General features: G+C 39.2%; 1 protein-coding gene across 1 annotated transcript in view; it reads right to left on the reverse strand.

Annotated features, from left to right (window-relative positions):
- Positions 1-20090, reverse strand: part of eif2s2 (eukaryotic translation initiation factor 2, subunit 2 beta) — a 38772-nt gene that overhangs the window by 17970 nt on the left and 712 nt on the right. The window lies entirely within an intron of this gene.

The following is a 20090-nucleotide window of genomic DNA, read 5'->3' on the forward strand; positions in this document are numbered from 1 at the left end:
GCAGCATGATTATTAGCTAAAACAACCTGATTTAACCTCTTTAGGCCCAAGCTGTTTGTTTACATGCTTTTTTTTATTTCTCTTTGCTATTTGGGCTTATTGGACCCAAATTAGAATAAAAATTAAGAATAATCTTTTTATATGATGTACTTAGTCCATAAGTACACAAACGTGTACTTCATGTTTAGTGACATGCTAATTCTTATTTTTACACTTTTTTTTCCAAATTCCGTTGTATGTTATACTCTTCTGACAACACCAGATGGCAGTATAAGTGTCCACATAAGCGGCCATAAGACCCCAATTCAGTAGTGTACACAATTTTGGCAATAAGAGCTAAAAGGTGCTGTCCACGCATGTGGCCACTAAGCCTTTAATTAATGCAAATTCAGTTAATTTCAACTCTGCACGGTGCATTCCTCCACCACATGTGCAGTGCATTCTTCCATCACATGCACAGATAATTCCCAGCATGCTACACACTACAGCAGGGCTATTGAGGCCACACTAGTATTTGAGCCCAAGGACTTCATCCAGTCAGGTAAGTTTTGATGATATTACTGGGGTAAATATATTTGATCTATGGTATTTAAGTTTAATAGAGGAGTAATTGCTCGTTACTGTATGACTGTAGACTACTCCAGCAGACTTCTACTCAAGCTAGCTAGCTGTTCCTGTACTTGTTAAATGATTTTGGGGCCAATATCTCTAGCTAGCTAGGTTTATGTACCACCACAGTCTCATAATGAACCCAAAATATTTCTCCGTTTGCCGTGATGCTAATTTTGTCTATGTTAAAGCCCATTCATTTATGCTAACAACGTTAGCGATCCGAATTAACCTTTTTTGTGATCTGTAAAGTTCAACTAGCAAATACTAAATCAAAAGGAGTAGTTTCCTCTGCCTTCTGTTCTGCTAGCCATTCTACAAGAATGTAGGTTATAGTTTGATTTAGCATACTGATTGACAATGTTCCCTCTAATTGTTCATGTGTCTGAGCAAACACAAAAACTCCCTGAGCATTCAGTGGAGCACATGTGAGCAACATCACACGTGGCAATACCAGCAGCACACCTGTCTCAAACCAATCTTTTATAATAACACTCAAATGAGGAGTCATTTTCATGAGATTATTTTGTAATATTAGTGATTTGGCCCACTTGTAATGAAAATAAAAGAATCTTGTTTTTCATAAGCTGTGGATTAGTATTGTACAATATGTCTGGGTGGGGGTCCTGCTTTGGAAATCAATTGTACCCCTTTCAGAGATCACATTCAGTTCTCCTTAAACATCCTCATGTTGCACAATGAAATGTAAGCATAGGATGAAGAGTGCATTCCTGTAACTTTCTCTAGTAACAGCATTCCATGATTAATATAAATAAATTAACATTAATAATAAATGACAGTAGAATAAGCACACGTATGACTGAGGAGTCAAGTGTAACTTTGTGTGGTGTTTGAGTTGTCCGACTTTTTTTGTGGCCATAAACGCACCAGTGGCTTAGTGCTATGCGTGTTGGTGACAGATGACAAGTTGGTTTTGGCCTGGTTTGAACGGCAGAAAATGACTAGTTTTTCGAGATAGAAATTTTTTACTCATGTTTTTGGTGTGGTTATGGCCAAATATAAACAGTTTTGCTCAATAAAGTGATCGATATAATTCCTGGCCTCGAAGCATCTCGACAGACGTTACAATAATTGAGCGGTGTTCAATTGAACGGTGTTGACGAACACCGTTAGGACCGCTTGTTGTCACTGTCACTCAGAGTTGCATTGCAAAATTACACATAATAAATGTGTTTATTTTGTTTAGAATTCAGATGGGATTTGATTTGGTGCGCGACATATATTTGCTGTGAGCAGTGCGCAATTGCGCAGGCGTGCACCTTAGAGGGAACGTTGCTTAATGAGTGTTTATTTATTCATCAAGCCTATTTCTATTCATTTGTCCGTCAGTAAAATATTTTTAAAGACTACTCCAATTGTTTAGCTGACTATTTATATCTGTGTGGCATTAGTGCTTTACAAGCTTCTTATCTTATTCTACAGAATAAGATGGACAGTGTCCAACTTTGAATAATCAAAACAATTGTTCCAAATTTCCCGGAAACTTTCCACCCCATTGCAACCCTAGTCAGCACAAATGTGTCGAACCCACCTTTGTTTCACTTGCTTACATTCTACTACAAACTACACTTAAAAAAAAACAAAAACAGTTCATTACTGCAATCGGTCTTGAAAAATAGGAAGTTCTTTTTCATATACAGGTAAAAGCCAGTAAATTAGAATATTTTGAAAAACTTGATTTATTTCAGTAATTGCATTCAAAAGGTGTAACTTGTACATTATATTTATTCATTGCACACAGACTGATGCATTCAAATGTTTATTACATTTAATTTTGATGATTTGAAGTGGCAACAAATGAAAATCCAAAATTCCGTGTGTCACAAAATTAGAATATTACTTAAGGCTAATACAAAAAAGGGATTTTTAGAAATGTTGGCCAACTGAAAAGTATGAAAATGAAAAATATGAGCATGTACAATACTCAATACTTGGTTGGAGCTCCTTTTGCCTCAATTACTGCGTTAATGCGGCGTGGCATGGAGTCGATGAGTTTCTGGCACTGCTCAGGTGTTATGAGAGCCCAGGTTGCTCTGATAGTGGCCTTCAACTCTTCTGCGTTTTTGGGTCTGGCATTCTGCATCTTCCTTTTCACAATACCCCACAGATTTTCTATGGGGCTAAGGTCAGGGGAGTTGGCGGGCCAATTTAGAACAGAAATACCATGGTCCGTAAATCAGGCACGGGTAGATTTTGCGCTGTGTGCAGGCGCCAAGTCCTGTTGGAACTTGAAATCTCCATCTCCATAGAGCAGGTCAGCAGCAGGAAGCATGAAGTGCTCTAAAACTTGCTGGTAGACGGCTGCGTTGACCCTGGATCTCAGGAAACAGAGTGGACCGACACCAGCAGATGACATGGCACCCCAAACCATCACTGATGGTGGAAACTTTACACTAGACTTCAGGCAACGTGGATCCTGTGCCTCTCCTGTCTTCCTCCAGACTCTGGGACCTCGATTTCCAAAGGAAATGCAAAATTTGCATGGTTGGGTGATGGTTTGGGGTGCCATGTCATCTGCTGGTGTCGGTCCACTCTGTTTCCTGAGATCCAGGGTCAACGCAGCCGTCTACCAGCAAGTTTTAGAGCACTTCATGCTTCCTGCTGCTGACCTGCTCTATGGAGATGGAGATTTCAAGTTCCAACAGGACTTGGCGCCTGCACACAGCGCAAAATCTACCCGTGCCTGGTTTACGGACCATGGTATTTCTGTTCTAAATTGGCCCGCCAACTCCCCTGACCTTAGCCCCATAGAAAATCTGTGGGGTATTGTGAAAAGGAAGATGCAGAATGCCAGACCCAAAAACGCAGAAGAGTTGAAGGCCACTATCAGAGCAACCTGGGCTCTCATAACACCTGAGAAGTGCCAGAAACTCATCGACTCCATGCCACGCCGCATTAACGCAGTAATTGAGGCAAAAGGAGCTCCAACCAAGTATTGACTATTGTACATGATCATATTTTTCATTTTCATACTTTTCAGTTGGCCAACATTTCTAAAAATCCCTTTTTTGTATTAGCCTTAAGTAATATTTTAATTTTGTGACACACGGAATTTTGGATTTTCATTTGTTGCCACTTCAAATCATCAAAATTAAATGAAATAAACATTTGAATGCATCAGTCTGTGTGCAATGAATAAATATAATGTACAAGTTACACCTTTTGAATGCAATTACTGAAATAAATCAAGTTTTTCAAAATATTCTAATTTACTGGCTTTTACCTGTATATATTATATATTATATATATATACATATTATATAATATATATATATATATTAGGGCTGCAACTAACGATTAATTTGATAATCGATTAATCTGTCGATTATTACTTCGATTAATAATCGGATAAAAGAGGCGAACTACATTTCTATCCTTTCCAGTATTTTATTAGGGGGGAAAAACAGCATACTGGCGCCATGTTCTTTCAACTTGCCAAATAAAACAAGGAAAATGTTACAAAAATGCACACTTTTGACACCCCTGCTAAAAATAATAAAAAATTAAATCTGATAAATCTATGGATAAAAAGCAGATCCTGGCGACACATACGCGTTTATCACAACTCTCTCGCTCTCTCTGTCTCTCCCCCGCCCTCACGAATGCTGCTGCGCGCAGTTTGTTTTGTTTTTAACCTTCTTAACCCTGAACGTACATTGAAAATACACGCAACCCTAACTCAAAATGCCGGACATTTGAGGCGTTTAAGAAACAACGCCCGGACAGCCCCGCAAAAGAGGACATGTCCGGTGAAAAGAGGACGTACGGTCAGTCTATCGTAGCCCGTTAGCTGCTAGCAGTGATCGGTTTCACCGGACATGTCCTGTTTTGCTAGCATGCTAGCAGCTAACGGGCTACGATAGACTGACCATATGTCCTCTTTTCACCGGACATGTCCTCTTTTGCGGAGCTGTCAGGGCAGAGTTTCTTAAATGCCTGAAATGTCCGGCATTTTGAGTATTGTTTACACAACGCGCAGTACGCTACTTAATATGTCCGCGTGGAAACTCGTTCGGTACACCTCCGCACCGAACGGTACAAATACACGTACCGTTACACCCCTATTATTTTGATTATTGTTTCTCAGCTGTTTGTAAATGTTGCAGTTTATAAATAAAGGTTAAAAAATAAAAAAAATAAAAAGTAGCCTCAGCGCATAGCACAGATCCAACGAATCGATGACTAAATTAATCGCCAACTATTTTTATAATCGATTAGTTGTTGCAGCCCTGATATATATATATATATATATATATATATATATATATATACACACACACACACACACACACACACACACACACACACACACACACACACACAGGTAAAAGCCAGTAAATTAGAATATTTTGAAAAACTTGATTTCAGTAATTGCATTCAAAAGGTGTAACTTGTACATTATATTTATTCATTGCACACAGACTGATGCATTCAAATGTTTATTTCATTTAATTTTGATGATTTGAAGTGGCAACAAATGAAAATCCAAAATTCCGTGTGTCACAAAATTAAAATATTACTTAAGGCTAATACAAAAAAGGGATTTTTAGAAATGTTGGCCAACTGAAAAGTATGAAAATGAAAAATATGAGCATGTACAATACTCAATACTTGGTTGGAGCTCCTTTTGCCTCAATTACTGCGTTAATGCGGCGTGGCATGGAGTCGATGAGTTTCTGGCACTGCTCAGGTGTTATGAGAGCCCAGGTTGCTCTGATAGTGGCCTTCAACTCTTCTGCGTTTTTGGGTCTGGCATTCTGCATCTTCCTTTTCACAATACCCCACAGATTTTCTATGGGGCTAAGGTCAGGGGAGTTGGCGGGCCAATTTAGAACAGAAATACCATGGTCCGTAAACCAGGCACGGGTAGATTTTGCGCTGTGTGCAGGCGCCAAGTCCTGTTGGAACTTGAAATCTCCATCTCCATAGAGCAGGTCAGCAGCAGGAAGCATGAAGTGCTCTAAAACTTGCTGGTAGACGGCTGCGTTGACCCTGGATCTCAGGAAACAGAGTGGACCGACACCAGCAGATGACATGGCACCCCAAACCATCACTGATGGTGGAAACTTTACACTAGACTTCAGGCAACGTGGATCCTGTGCCTCTCCTGTCTTCCTCCAGACTCTGGGACCTCGATTTCCAAAGGAAATGCAAAATTTGCATGGTTGGGTGATGGTTTGGGGTGCCATGTCATCTGCTGGTGTCGGTCCACTCTGTTTCCTGAGATCCAGGGTCAACGCAGCCGTCTACCAGCAAGTTTTAGAGCACTTCATGCTTCCTGCTGCTGACCTGCTCTATGGAGATGGAGATTTCAAGTTCCAACAGGACTTGGCGCCTGCACACAGCGCAAAATCTACCCGTGCCTGGTTTACGGACCATGTAATTTCTGTTCTAAATTGGCCCGCCAACTCCCCTGACCTTAGCCCCATAGAAAATCTGTGGGGTATTGTGAAAAGGAAGATGCCGAATGCCAGACCCAAAAACGCAGAAGAGTTGAAGGCCACTATCAGAGCAACCTGGGCTCTCATAACACCTGAGCAGTGCCAGAAACTCATCGACTCCATGCCACGCCGCATTAACGCAGTAATTGAGGCAAAAGGAGCGCCAACCAAGTATTGAGTATTGTACATGCTCATATTTTTCATTTTCATACTTTTCAGTTGGCCAACATTTCTAAAAATCCCTTTTTTGTATTAGCCTTAAGTAATATTCTAATTTTGTGACACACGGAATTTTGGATTTTCATTTGTTGCCACTTCAAATCATCAAAATTAAATGAAATAAACATTTGAATGCATCAGTCTGTGTGCAATGAATAAATATAATGTACAAGTTACACCTTTTGAATGCAATTACTGAAATAAATCAAGTTTTTCAAAATATTCTAATTTACTGGCTTTTACCTGTATATATACATATATATAAACAAAACCATATATATACACACATATACATACACACATATATACATATATATATATACTAGGGCCGCAACAACTAATCGATTAAAATCGGTTATAAAAATAGTTGTCGATTAATTTAGTCATCGCTTCGTTGGCTCTATGCTATGCGCATGCGCTGCGGCTACGTCTCGAGAGTTGGCAGTAATCAGTAAGACAGCCAATGACGTGTCATGTGCAGCTCTCGTGGCCACGCCGTCTCCTTTGCCTGGAAACATTTGAAAAATGGCGGAGGAAAGCAGTACGGATAGTTCAGCAGAGAAACATCTTGAGGTTATTGCTTCAATGGAGAAAAGTGTACGACCTAAGTCGTCAAAAGTGTGGGAACACTTTACTTTAAAGACTTCAAAGAAGTCAGTTTCCTGCAAAATGTGCAGCATGTACCTCGCATGGCACGGAAGTGCAACATTGCTTCAGGAGCACCTGAAGAGGAAACATGTGGGAGCCATGGATGAAGGGAAGAACTAACAGTACATAACTTTTTAAGTCCATAGTCAAAGTACATTGATCTGTTGTGTCCGTCTTTGTGTGTTTTTAATGTTTTGTTAACGAGGAGATTTTTTTTGAAGGAAGCGCAGCAGCAACTGTTGTGTATTAACTTTCAGAGTGTTAGGAACTTTTAGGAGAGTGCGACGACTTAATTTTCTGTGTTGTTCTGAGTGGCAACAGGCATTCATGAGTTCAGCACGGCAGCTCTTTTTTGTGAGTAACGTTAACGTTATCCCTTTGTTGCAACGCGGGGCTGATAATGTGTCTCCGGCAGATTTGACTCCGTTTGAGATAAAACGCACGGTTACCAATTTGGAAATAAACGTAACGGACAGAAAAGTCTCATGTTGGTTTCATAATGGATCAATGTAGCCGGGTCCAATAAAGCTATATAAATATATTTAGATTTGAGTGACACTTTAGTATAATTTAACGTTATGAAGGTGCTGGAATATTTTATGCTATTCTTCAGAGGCAGCCTAAAATGAATCCTTTATTATTCACAACAGAAATGTGTACAATATCTGATCAGTTCTGATGAGTTAAATCTCTGTGTTATTATTGGTGTATGCTGCACCCCCAATGTGCATTTATTTCATTTAGCTGTTTTTTTAATGTGGTGGCGTATTTGCCTTTTACGTCAGAAATTAACTAAATCAACTAGGTATGTATTAAGTTACATGTAAATGATGCTACTATGTACGTTCATTAGATGGTTCCTCTCATTTCAGAAAGAAACAAGCCAGCATTAGCGACTTGGTACAAAGGAAGGTGTGCACACCACAGCAAGCGGCTGCATTGACTGATGCTATCCTGAATATGTTGCTAAATGACATGAGGCCACTATCAATGGTGGAGGATGAAGGTTTTAGACAAATGATTCACGTCCTCAACCCTGGTTACACTCTTCCCTGGAGGACCCATTCTATCAAAGTGATGGAGAGGAAGTACGAGCAGACATTCCAAGCAGTGTAGACTGACATAAAAGCCACCCAGAGCAAACTTGCTCTCACTACTGATGTGTGGACAAGTAGTAGCCAGGTTTGAAATACCCCCAAGCAAAATTATTGCTATTTATAAACAAAAAACATTTTTGTAACATTTGCCTTGTTTTATTTGGCAAGTTGAAAGAACATGGTGCCAGTATGCCGTTTTGTTTTTTAAAATAAAATACTGGAAAGGATAGAAAAGTAGTTTGTCTCTTTTATCCGATTATTAATCGAAGTAATAATCGACAGATTAATCGATTATCGATTTAATTGTTAGTTGCAGCCCTAATATATACACACATTTTTGCGATGACTACTATAGTTGCAAGTCTTTTGAGTTTACTTTTACTTTACTTTTTCAAAGTGGCAATAATGGACTCTTTTGAACATAAACGTTAATTTGGTGATGTGTTGGTGGCTGATATGAGAAGATACTAAACAAGTCCAGGTGATATGAGAAGATACTAAACAAGTCCAGGTGATATGAGAAGATACTAAACAAGTCCAGGTGATAGAAGATACAAAACAAGTCCAGGTGATAGGAGAAGATACTAAACAAGTCCAGGTGATAGGAGAAGATACTAAACAAGTCCAGGTGATAGGAGAAGATACTAAACAAGTCCAGGTGATATGAGAAGATACTAAACAAGTCCAGGTGATAGAAGATACAAAACAAGTCCAGGTGATAGAAGATACTAAACAAGTCCAGGTGATAGGAGAAGATACTAAACAAGTCCAGGCGATAGGAGAAGATACTAAACAAGTCCAGGTGATAGGATTTGATTTTTATTAAGGATCCCCATTAGCTGGTTGCCTCAACAACCCACTAGTCTTCCTGGGATCCACAAGTCAATACAATTACAAGTAAAAGCATATAATTATAACTACACAATACAGAAAAAAAATAATAAGAAATAAAAGCATCAATAAGAAAACAAGCAAACAATTTACAGTCACAGAATAATAATTACCATATAAATATAACTACACAATATAAAACCAAACAAATCATCAACAAGCAGACTAATTTAAAGACTCAGATAAAATATTACTCTCTTTTTAAAAATCGGTTTACTTTCAATGCCGGTGAGAATTCGAGGCAGGTTACTCCAGAGCGATAAAGATCTATAAATAAAAGATTTCCGCAAAGCATTCTTCCTGGGACGAGGGAGTATAAAATGCCCCTCACTGGACGCCCTGGTATTATGATTGTGCATAGTGCTACTGTGAACTATTTGGGCCATGAGAAAAGCAGGAGTTTTACTACTGGTCACCAGTGTTGGGTTAGTTACTGAAAAGCAGTAACTAGTTACAGTTACTAGTTACTTCATTTTAAAAGTAACTCAGTTACTAACTCAGTTACTTACACCAAAAAGTAATGCGTTACTGTGAAAAGTAACTATTTAGTTACTTCTTTACAAAATCATGTCTGAAGCCCAGAAGACTCTCCACATTTCCCTAGTTTTAGTTTAGAGATAAGGAAAAATTGGCCTGGCCCACTAGGATCCCTCTTTATGTTTGTGAACTTTATAGTCTATACATTTAGAGTGATGTGATAATCAAACACTCTAGAAGTCTAGAATGAAAGAGTATATAAGAGAATTGACAGCAACGTTCCCTCTCAGGAGCGCGCCTGTGCAATTGTGCACTGCTCAAGCGTCCTCTGCGCACGGCAAATCCATGCCACGCACAAAATCAAATAAAAAAAAATAAGCGCATAACAATTTTCGACACGACACGGACACGACAGAGAAAACCGTTTTCGTCATCATTGTTCAAATATTGTAACGTCTGTCGAGACACTTTGAGGACATGAATTCCATCCATCACTTTACTGAGCAAAACTCTTTATTGTCGGCCATAAACACATCACCAAAACATTAGTAAAAAAAATGATATCTAGCAAAAGTGGTCATTTTCTGCAGTACAAACCAGACCAAAAGTAACTTTGTTTTATCAACAGCTGCCGCTCGCTCTTTCTCACGTGCGCCAACACTTGCACATATGGCACTGAGCCAGTGATGCGTTTACAGCCACACAAAAAGTCGGACAACTCCAACACCACACATAAAGTGTAATTCCAGGTCGTTACACTATGATTTACCAATCAAATGTGTGCTTATTCTAGTGTCATTTATTAGAATCTTAATTTATAAATATTAATCATTAAATGCTGTTAGTATATTAAATAAATACTAATAAAAATATATTTTTTACAAACAGGAAGTTGCAGGAATGTACACATGATCCCCTGCTGTGCAACATGTGAATGTTTTAAGGGGTACAAACTATTTCCAAAGCAGGACCTCCACCCAGACAAACAATACAAGTACACAGTTTATGAAAAACAATATTTGTTGTTATTGTCATTGTAAGTGGGCCTAAACACTTATATTAGAAATGGAAATGACTGCTGTCATTTGATTATAATAATAAGAGAATGTTGTCTGTGTATCTGTGTTGGCCCTGTGATGAGGTGGGGACTTGTCCAGGGTGTACCCTGCCTTCCGCCCGAATGCAGCTGAGATAGGCTCCTGCGACACCGAAAGGGACAAGCGGTAGAAAATGGATGGATGGATGGAGATTGAACTTGTTATTTAGTGAGGTTTGGGACAGGTGTGCTGCTGGTGTAGCCACAGTGTGCACGTCTAAAGTTGCTCACATGGGCTCCACTCAATGCTCAGGGAGTTTTTGCGTTTGCTCACACACATCAACAATTAGAGGGAACATTGATTGACAGTGTGTGTGTACCTTCAGCGGTGAATGATGATGAGCAGAGGCAGAGTTAATCCTTAAATGGTGGAGGTGAAGTGGCATCAGAGTCTCTGTCTCTCTTTACTAGCTTCGTCGAAGCATGTTGCTTATGTAGCTTGTTTCAGCAGATTTGAATTGCTGTTTTGGGCAGTAGATGGGATCTTTGATCCAAAGCACAATTTACATTTAACTAAAATGTTCTTTTCTTTGTGCTCGACAAAAGAAAAGTAGTGAAAATATCTCCATGTTAGCAAACTCGACTTCTGGCTCCGCCATGATCAGACACGCCCCCCCCCCCTCTCCACACTCACACGCACACCCACCCACACAGAGCGCATGTCTCTCTCTCTTCTCCGGCTTGACACAAGAAGAATCAGAACGATGACAGAGCAGCGCTCCGATAAAACACACTTTATACTACATAAAAAGTAACGTAAAATAACGCAGTAACGCATCATGTAGTAACGGTAACTGAGTTACTGAAAATAAAAAATAACGCGTTAGATTACTAGTTACCGCCGAAACTAACGGCGTTACAGTAACGCGTTACAAAGTAACGCGTTACTAAGATACTAAACAAGTCCAGGTGATAGGAGAAGATACAAAACAAGTCCATAGGAGAAGATACAAAACAAGTCCAGGTGATATGAGAAGATACTAAACAAGTCCAGGTGATAGGAGAAGATACAAAACAAGTCCAGGTGAGAAGAGAAGATACTAAACAAGTCCAGGTGAGAAGAGAAGATACTAAACAAGTCCAGGTGAGAAGAGAAGATACTACACAAGTCCAGGTTATAGGAGAAGATACAAAACAAGTCCAGGTTATAGGAGAAGATACAAAACAAGTCCAGGTGTGGTCGCCGTGGAAACATTTTCAACATCTGAATGAAAATATTTTACAGGTGATTTCATGAAAATACAAGATAAGGAATCCAACATTTGATTAGTTAGTATGTTTTAAGAAGCCAACATGTGATTAATTATATGTAATGAAGCCAACATTTGATTAGTTATATTTTATGAAGCCAACATTTGATTAGTTAGTATGTTTTAAGCAGTGTTGGGTTAGTTACTGAAAAGCAGTAACTAGTTACAGTTACTAGTTACCGTATTTTCCGCACTATAAGGCGCACCTAAAAACCACAAATTTTCTCAAAAGCTGACAGTGCGCCTTATAATCCGGTGCGCCTTATATATGGGTTAATATTAATATTAATTTTCATAAAGTTTCGGTCTCGCAACTACGGTAAACAGCCGCCATCTTTTTTCCCCGTAGAAGAAGAAGCGCGCGGTGCATGCTGGGATATGTGACGTTTCATTTCCATTTGTGTGTTTATGTAAAGACCCCAAAATGGCTCCTATTAAGTGTGTTGTCTGTCTAATTATAAATAATGCAGACGAGGCGTGTTAACTGAGTTCTCAACGTTTACTCACAGCGTGCTCATAACCACATTCTAACTCCCAGCATACAACGCTTCTCAGGGCTACCGCGCATGCTCGTCACTATCGTTGCATGCTGGGTAGTGTAGTTGTTATATTTGCTAGCTCATAACATCACATTAAGAGACACGCTTACGCGCTTAATTCAATACTCGACGTCATTCCGGGTGGATTGACAAAAGACCTCCAGCCGCTAGATATTGGTGTCAACAGGGCATTCGAAGCTAGACTGCTAACTGCGTGGGAACAGTGGATGACAGAAGGCGAACACACGTGACGTTCACCAAGACAGGGAGACAGCGCCGGACGACATACGCCAACATCTGCCAGTGGATCGTAAATGCCTGGGCAGATATTTTGGTCACAACTGTGGTCCGAGCTTTCCGGAAGGCAGGATTCACAGAACTGCTGGACAACAGCGACACTGACTCCGATTACTTCGACGAGACAGAGCCGGCCATTTTGGATCCCACATTCGCCCAACTTTTCAATTCGGACACGGAAGGAGAAGAATTCGAGGGATTTATGAATGAAGAATAACTTCAGAAAGTGAGCGTTATGTTTATTTTGTGTGTTGTGACATTAACGTTCGAGCAACATTATGTTGCTATTGCTCTGCACTATTTTGAATTTTACTGTGTTTGTGATTGCACATTTGCGTACATTTTGGGAGTGAACAGAGTTGTTAGAACGCTGGTTTTTAATATATTATTAAAGTTTGACTGACCTATCTGACTGTTTTTTTGACATTCCTTTAGCGCAGTTAGATGCGGCTTACAGCACGGGGCGGCTTATAGGTGGACAAAGTTTTGAAATATGCCGTTCATTGAAGGCGCGGCTTATAACCCAGGGAGCCTTATGGTGCGGAAAATACGGTACTTCATTTCAAAAGTAACTCAGTTACTAACTCAGTTACTTACACCAAAAAGTAATGAGTTACTGTGAAAAGTAACTATTTAGTTACTTCTTTTTTCTTTTCTTTTTTAAAGCTCCAATTAATGCCCTTTTAGCCTTCATTTCAGTACTGTTATTGCACTGGAGAATAATACAATCTGTTGATCAACTTGACATGAATTTGCATCACTCAACTCTGCTAAGCCATGTGGTCTACATACAACACACAAAGACAAAGATATGTTACAAAGGCCAATTTGTTTCTGGCCAGAACAAATTGACAAAACTATTTTAAATAGCTGCAACATAACATACATAAGTAACAAACAGCATAATAACAGCATAGGTGTAAACCAAGAAAGGCACACACTACATACACAAAGTCTAACCAGGCATTTTCTTCCTCAAGTAATTCTTATACAAAATCATGTCTGAAACCCAGAACACTACACATTTCCCCAGTTTTAGTTTAGAGATAAGGAAAGATTGGCCTGGCCCACTAGGATCCCTCTTTATGTTTGTGAACTTTATAGTCTATACATTTAGAGTGATGGGATAATCAAACACTCTAGAAGTCTAGAATGAAAGAGTATATAAGAGAATTGACAGCAACGTTCCCTCTCAGGAGCGCGCATGTGCAATTGCGCACTGCTCAAGCGTCCTCTGCGCACGGCAAATCTATGCCATGCACAAAATCAAATAAAAAAATAAGCGCATAACAATTTTCGACACGACACGGACACGACAGAGAAAACCGTTTTCGTCATCATTGTTCAAATATTGTAACGTCTGTCAAGACGCTTTGAGGACATGAATTCCATCCATCACTTTACAGAGCAAAACTCTTTGCTGTCGGCCATAAACACATCACCAAAACATTAGTAAAAAAAATGATATCTAGCAAAAGTGGTCATTTTCTGCAGTACAAACCAGACCAAAAGCAACTTTGTTATATCAACAGCAGCCGCTCGCTGTCTCACGTGCGCCAACACTTGCACATATGGCACTTAGCCAGTGATGCGTTTACAGCCACACAAAAAGTCGGACAACTCCAACACCACACATAAAGTGTCATTCCAGGTCGTTACACTATGATTTACCAATCAAATGTGTGCTTATTCTAGTGTCATTTATCAGGAATCTTAATTTATAAATATTAATCATTAAATGCTGTTAGTATATTAAATAAATACTAATAAAAATATATTTTTTACAAACAGGAAGTTGCAGGAATGTACACATGATCCCCTGCTTACATCTCATTGTGCAACATGTGAATGTTTTAATGGGAACTAAATGCAATGTCTGAAAGGGGTACAAATTATTTCCAAAGCAGGACCTCCACCCAGACAAACAATACAAGTACCGTATTTTCCGCACTATAAGGCGCACCGGATTATTAGCCGCACCTTCTATGAATTACATATTTCATAATTTTGTCCACCAATAAGCCGCCCCGGACTATAAGCCGCGCCTACGCTGCGCTAAAGGGAATGTCAAAAAAACAGTCAGATAGGTCAGTCAAACTTTAATAATATATTAAAAACCAGCGTTCTAACAACTCTGTTCACTCCCAAAATGTACGCAAATGTGCAATCACAAACATAGTAAAATTCAAAATAGTGCAGCGCAATAGCAACATAATGTTGCTCGAACGTTAATGTCACAACACACAAAATAAACATAGCGCTTACTTTCTGAAGTTATTCTTCATTCGTAAATCCTTCGTCTTCGGTGTCCGAAGTGAAAAGTTGGGCAAATTTACGATCCACTGGCAGATGTTGGCGTCGTCTGGCGCTGCCTCCTCGTCTTAGTGAAGGTGTGTTCGCCTTCTGTCTTCCATTGTTCCCACGCAGTTAGCAGTCTAGCTTCGAATGCCCTGTTGACACCAATATCTAGCGGCTGGAGGTCTTTTGTCAATCCACCCGGAATGACGGCGAGTATTGAATTAAGCGTGTCAGCGTGTCTCTCAATGTGCTGTTATGAGCTAGCAAATATAACAACTACACTACCCAGCATGCAACGATAGTTACGAGCATGCGCGGTAGCCCTGAGAAGTTCCCACGCAGTTAGCAGTCTAGCTTCGAATGCCCTGTTGACACCAATATCTAGCGGCTGGAGGTCTTTTGTCAATCCACCCGGAATGACGGCGAGTATTGAATTAAGCGCGTAAGCGTGTCTCTCAATGTGCTGTTATGAGCTAGCAAATATAACAACTACACTACCCAGCATGCAACGATAGTTACGAGCATGCGCAGTAGCCCTGAGAAGCGATGTTGTATGCTGGGAGTTCGAATGTGGTTATGAGCACGCTGTGAGAAAACGTTGAGAACTCAGTTAACACGCCTCGTCTGCATTATTTATAATTAGACAGACAACACACTTAATAGGAGCCATTTGGGGTCTTTACATAAACACACAAATGGAAATGAAACGTCACATATCCCAGCATGCACCGCGCGCTTCTTCTACGGGGAAAAAAGATGGCGGCTGTTTACCGTAGTTGCGAGACCTAAACTTTATGAAAATGAATCGTAATAAAGCGCACCGGGTTATAAGGCGCACTGTTAGCTTTTGAGAAAATTTGTGGTTTTTAGGTGCGCCTTATAGTGCGGAAAATACGGTACACAGTTCATGAAAAACAATATTTTTTGTTATTGTCATTATAAGTGGGCCTAAACACTTATATTAGAAATGGAAATGACTGCTGTCATTTGATTATAATAATAAGAGAATGTTGTCTGTCTATCTGTGTTGGCCCTGTGATGAGGTGGGGACTTGTCCAGGGTGTACCCTGCCTTCCGCCCGAATGCAGCTGAGATAGGCTCCAGCGACCCCGAAAGGGACAAGCGGTAGAAATGGATGGATGGATGGAGATGTAAGTTGTTATTTAGTGAGGTTTGGGACAGGTGTGCTGCTGGTGTAGCCACAGTGTGCCACGTCTAAAGTTGCTCACATGGACTCCACTCAATGCTCAGGGACTTTTTGCATTTGCTCACACATGAACAATTAGAGGGAACATTGATTGACAGAGTGTGTACCTTCAGCGGTGAATGGTGGTGGTGGTGGAGGTGAAGTGGCATCAGAGTCTCTGTCTCTCTTTACTAGCTTTGTCGAAGCATGTTGCTATGTAGCTTGTTTCAGCAGATTTGAATTGCTGTTTTGGGCAGTAGATGGCATCTTTGATCCAAAGCACAATTTACATTTAACTAAAATGTTATTTTCTTTGTGCTCGACAAAAGAAAAGTAGTGAAAATATCTCCATGTTAGCAAACTCGACTTCTGGCTCCGCCATGATCAGACACGCCCCCCCCCTCGCTCCCCACACTCACACTCAGACACACCCACACAGAGCGCATGTCTCTCTCTCTTCTCCGGCTTGTGACACAAGAAGAATCAGAACTCCGATAAAACACACTTTATACTACATAAAAAGTAACGTAAAATAACGCAGTAACGCATCATGTAGTAACGGTAACGGAGTTACTGAATATAAAAAAATAACGTGTTAGATTACTAGTTACCGCCGAAACTAACGGCGTTACAGTAACGCGTTACAAAGTAACGCGTTAGTCCCAACACTGGTTTTAAGAAGCCAACATGTGATTAATTATATGTAATGAAGCCAACATTTGATTAGTTGTATTTTAAGAAGCCAACATGTGATTAATTGTATGTAATGAAGCCAACATTTGATTAGTTATATTTTATGAAGCCAACATTTGATTAGTTATATTTTATGAAGCTAACATGTGATTAGTTAGTATGTTTTAAGAAGCCAACATTTGATTAATTATATGTAATGAACCCAACATTTGATTAGTTCATATGTTTTAGGAAGCCAACATTTGATTAGTCATTAGGGCTGCGAATCTTTGGGTGTCCCACAATTTGATTCAATATCGATTCTTGGGACAACGATTCAATTCAAAATCTTTTTCTTTTCTTTTCAATTCAACACGATTCTCGATTCAAAAACGATTCTCTACTCATTCAATACATAGGATTTCAGCAGGATCTACCCCAGTCTGCTGACATGCAAGCAGAGAAGTAGATTTTTGTAAAAAGCTTTTATAATTGTAAAGGACAATGTTTTATCAACTGATTGCAATAATGTACCGTATTTTCCGCACTATTAGCCGCACCTAAAAACCACAAATTTTCTCAAAAGCTGACAGTGCGCCTTTTAACCCGGTGCGCTTTATATATGGATAAATATTAAGATTCATTTTCATAAAGTTTCGGTCTCGCAACTACGGTAAACAGCCGCCATCTTTTTTCCCCGTAGAAGAAGCGCGCGGTGCATGCTGGGATATGTGACGTTTCATTTCCATTTGTGTGTTTATGTAAAGACCCCAAAATGGCTCCTATTAAGTGTGTTGTCTGTCTAATTATAAATAATGCAGACGAGGCGTGTTAACTGAGTTCTCAACGTTTACTCACAGCGTGCTCATAACCACATTCTAACTCCCAGCATACAACGCTTCTCAGGGCTACCGCGCATGCTCGTCACTATCGTTGCATGCTGGGTAGTGTAGTTGTTATATTTGCTAGCTCATAACATCCCATTAAGAGACACGCTTACGCGCTTAATTCAATACTCGCCGTCATTCCGGGTGGATTGACAAAAGACCTCCAGCCGCTACATATTGGTGTCAACAGGGCATTCGAAGCTAGACTGCTAACTGCGTGGGAACAGTGGATGACAGAAGGCGAACACACCTTCACTAAGACAGGGAGACAGCGCCAGACGACGCCAACATCTGCCAGTGGATCGTAAATGCCTGGGCAGATATTTCGGTCACAACTGTGGTCCGAGCTTTCCGGAAGGCAGGATTCACAGAACTGCTGGACAACAGCGACACTGACTCCGATTACTTCGACGAGACGGAGCCGGCCATTTTGGATCCCACATTCGCCCAACTTTTCAATTCGGACACGAAGGAGAAGAATTCGAGGGATTTATGAATCAAGAATAACTTCAGAAAGTGAGCGTTATGTTTATTTTGTGTGTTGTGACATTAACGTTCGAGCAACATTATGTTGCTATTGCTCTGCACTATTTTGAATTTTACTATGTTTGTGATTGCACATTTGCGTACATTTTGGGAGTGAACAGAGTTGTTAGAACGCTGGTTTTTAATATATTATTAAAGTTTGACTGACCTATCTGACTGTTTTTTTGACATTCCTTTAGCGCAGTTAGATGCGGCTTACAGCACGGGGCGGCTTATAGGTGGACAAAGTTTTGAAATATGCCGTTCATTGAAGGCGCGGCTTATAACCCAGGGCGCCTTATGGTGCGGAAAATACGGTAATGTAATGTAATGTATGACTTATTTTATCTTTGTGAAAATATTGGACACAGTGTGTTGTGAAGCTTATGAGATGCGATGCAAGCGTAAGCCACTGTGACACTATTGTTAATTTTTTTGTATTTGTTATACATGTCTAATGGTAATGTCAATGAAGGATTTTTAATCACTGCTATGTTGAAATTGTAACTAATATTGATACTGTTGTTGATAATATTAATTTTTGTTTCACTACTTTTGGTTTGTTCTGTGTCGTGTTTGTGTCTCCTCTCAATTGCTCTGTTTATTGCAGTTCTGAGTGTTGCTGCGTCGGGTTTGGTTTTGGAATTGGATTGCATTGTTATGGTATTGCTGTGTATTGTTTTGTTGGATTGATTAACTTAAAAAAAAAAAAAAAAAAAATTTAAATTTAAAAAAAAAAAGATTTTCAAAAACGAGAATCCATTCTGAATCGCACAACGTGAGAATCACGATTCGAATTCAAATCGATTTTTCCCCACACCCCTAGTCATCATGTTTTAGGAAGCAAACATTTGATTAGTTAGTATGCTTTAGGAAGCCAACATTTGTTTAGTTAGTATGTTTAATGAACCCAACATTTGATTAGTTGGCATGTTTTATGAAGCCAACATTTGATTAGTTGGTATGTTTTACAAAGCCAACATTGGATTAGTTATGATTTAAGAAGCCAACATTTGATTAGTTATCAAGTTTAATGAAGACCAAATTTGACTACTTAGTATGTTAAATGAAGCCAACATTTGATTACTTGGTATGTTTAATGAAACCACTCTTTGATTTGTTAGTATGTTTAATCAAACCACTCTTTGATTTGTTAGTATGTTTAATCAAACTACTCTTTGATTAGTTACTATGTTTAATGAAAACATTTGATTAGTTAGTACTTTTAATGAAGCCAACATTTGAATACTTGGTATGTTTAATGAAACCACTCTTTGATTAGTTAGTATGTTTAATGAAACCACTGTTTGATTAGTTACTATGTTTAATGAAAACATTTGATTAGTTACGATGTTTAATGAAGCCAACATTTGATTAGTTAATATGTTTAATGAAGCCAACATTTGATTAATTATATGTAATGAAGCCAACATTTGATTAGTTAGTATGTTTTAGGAGGCCAACATTCGATTAGTCATTATGTTTTAGAAGCCAACATTTGATTAGTTAGTATGTTTTAGGAGGCTAACATTTATTAGTCATTATGTTTTAAGAAGCCAACATTTGATTAATTAGTATGTTCAATGAACCCAACATTTGATTAGTTAGCATGTTTTATGAAGCCAACACTTGATTAATTGGTATGTTTTATGAAGCCAACATGAAGCCAACATTTGATTACTTATGTTTAATGAAACCACTCTTCAATTAGTTACTATGTTTAATGAAAACAACATCTGATTAGTTAGTATGTTTAATGAAACCACTATTTGATTAGTTACAATATTTAATGAGAACAACATTCGATTACTTAGTATATTCAATGAAAATAACATTTGACTAGTTGTCAAGTTTAATGAAGACATTTGATTAGTTAGTATGTTTTAAAAAGCCAACATTAATTAGCAACACAACTGGGCTAACTGGCTAGCTTGTGC

Source organism: Nerophis lumbriciformis, linkage group LG23 (genome assembly GCF_033978685.3).
Source record: "Nerophis lumbriciformis linkage group LG23, RoL_Nlum_v2.1, whole genome shotgun sequence".
In the NCBI taxonomy this organism is placed as follows: domain Eukaryota; kingdom Metazoa; phylum Chordata; class Actinopteri; order Syngnathiformes; family Syngnathidae; genus Nerophis; species Nerophis lumbriciformis.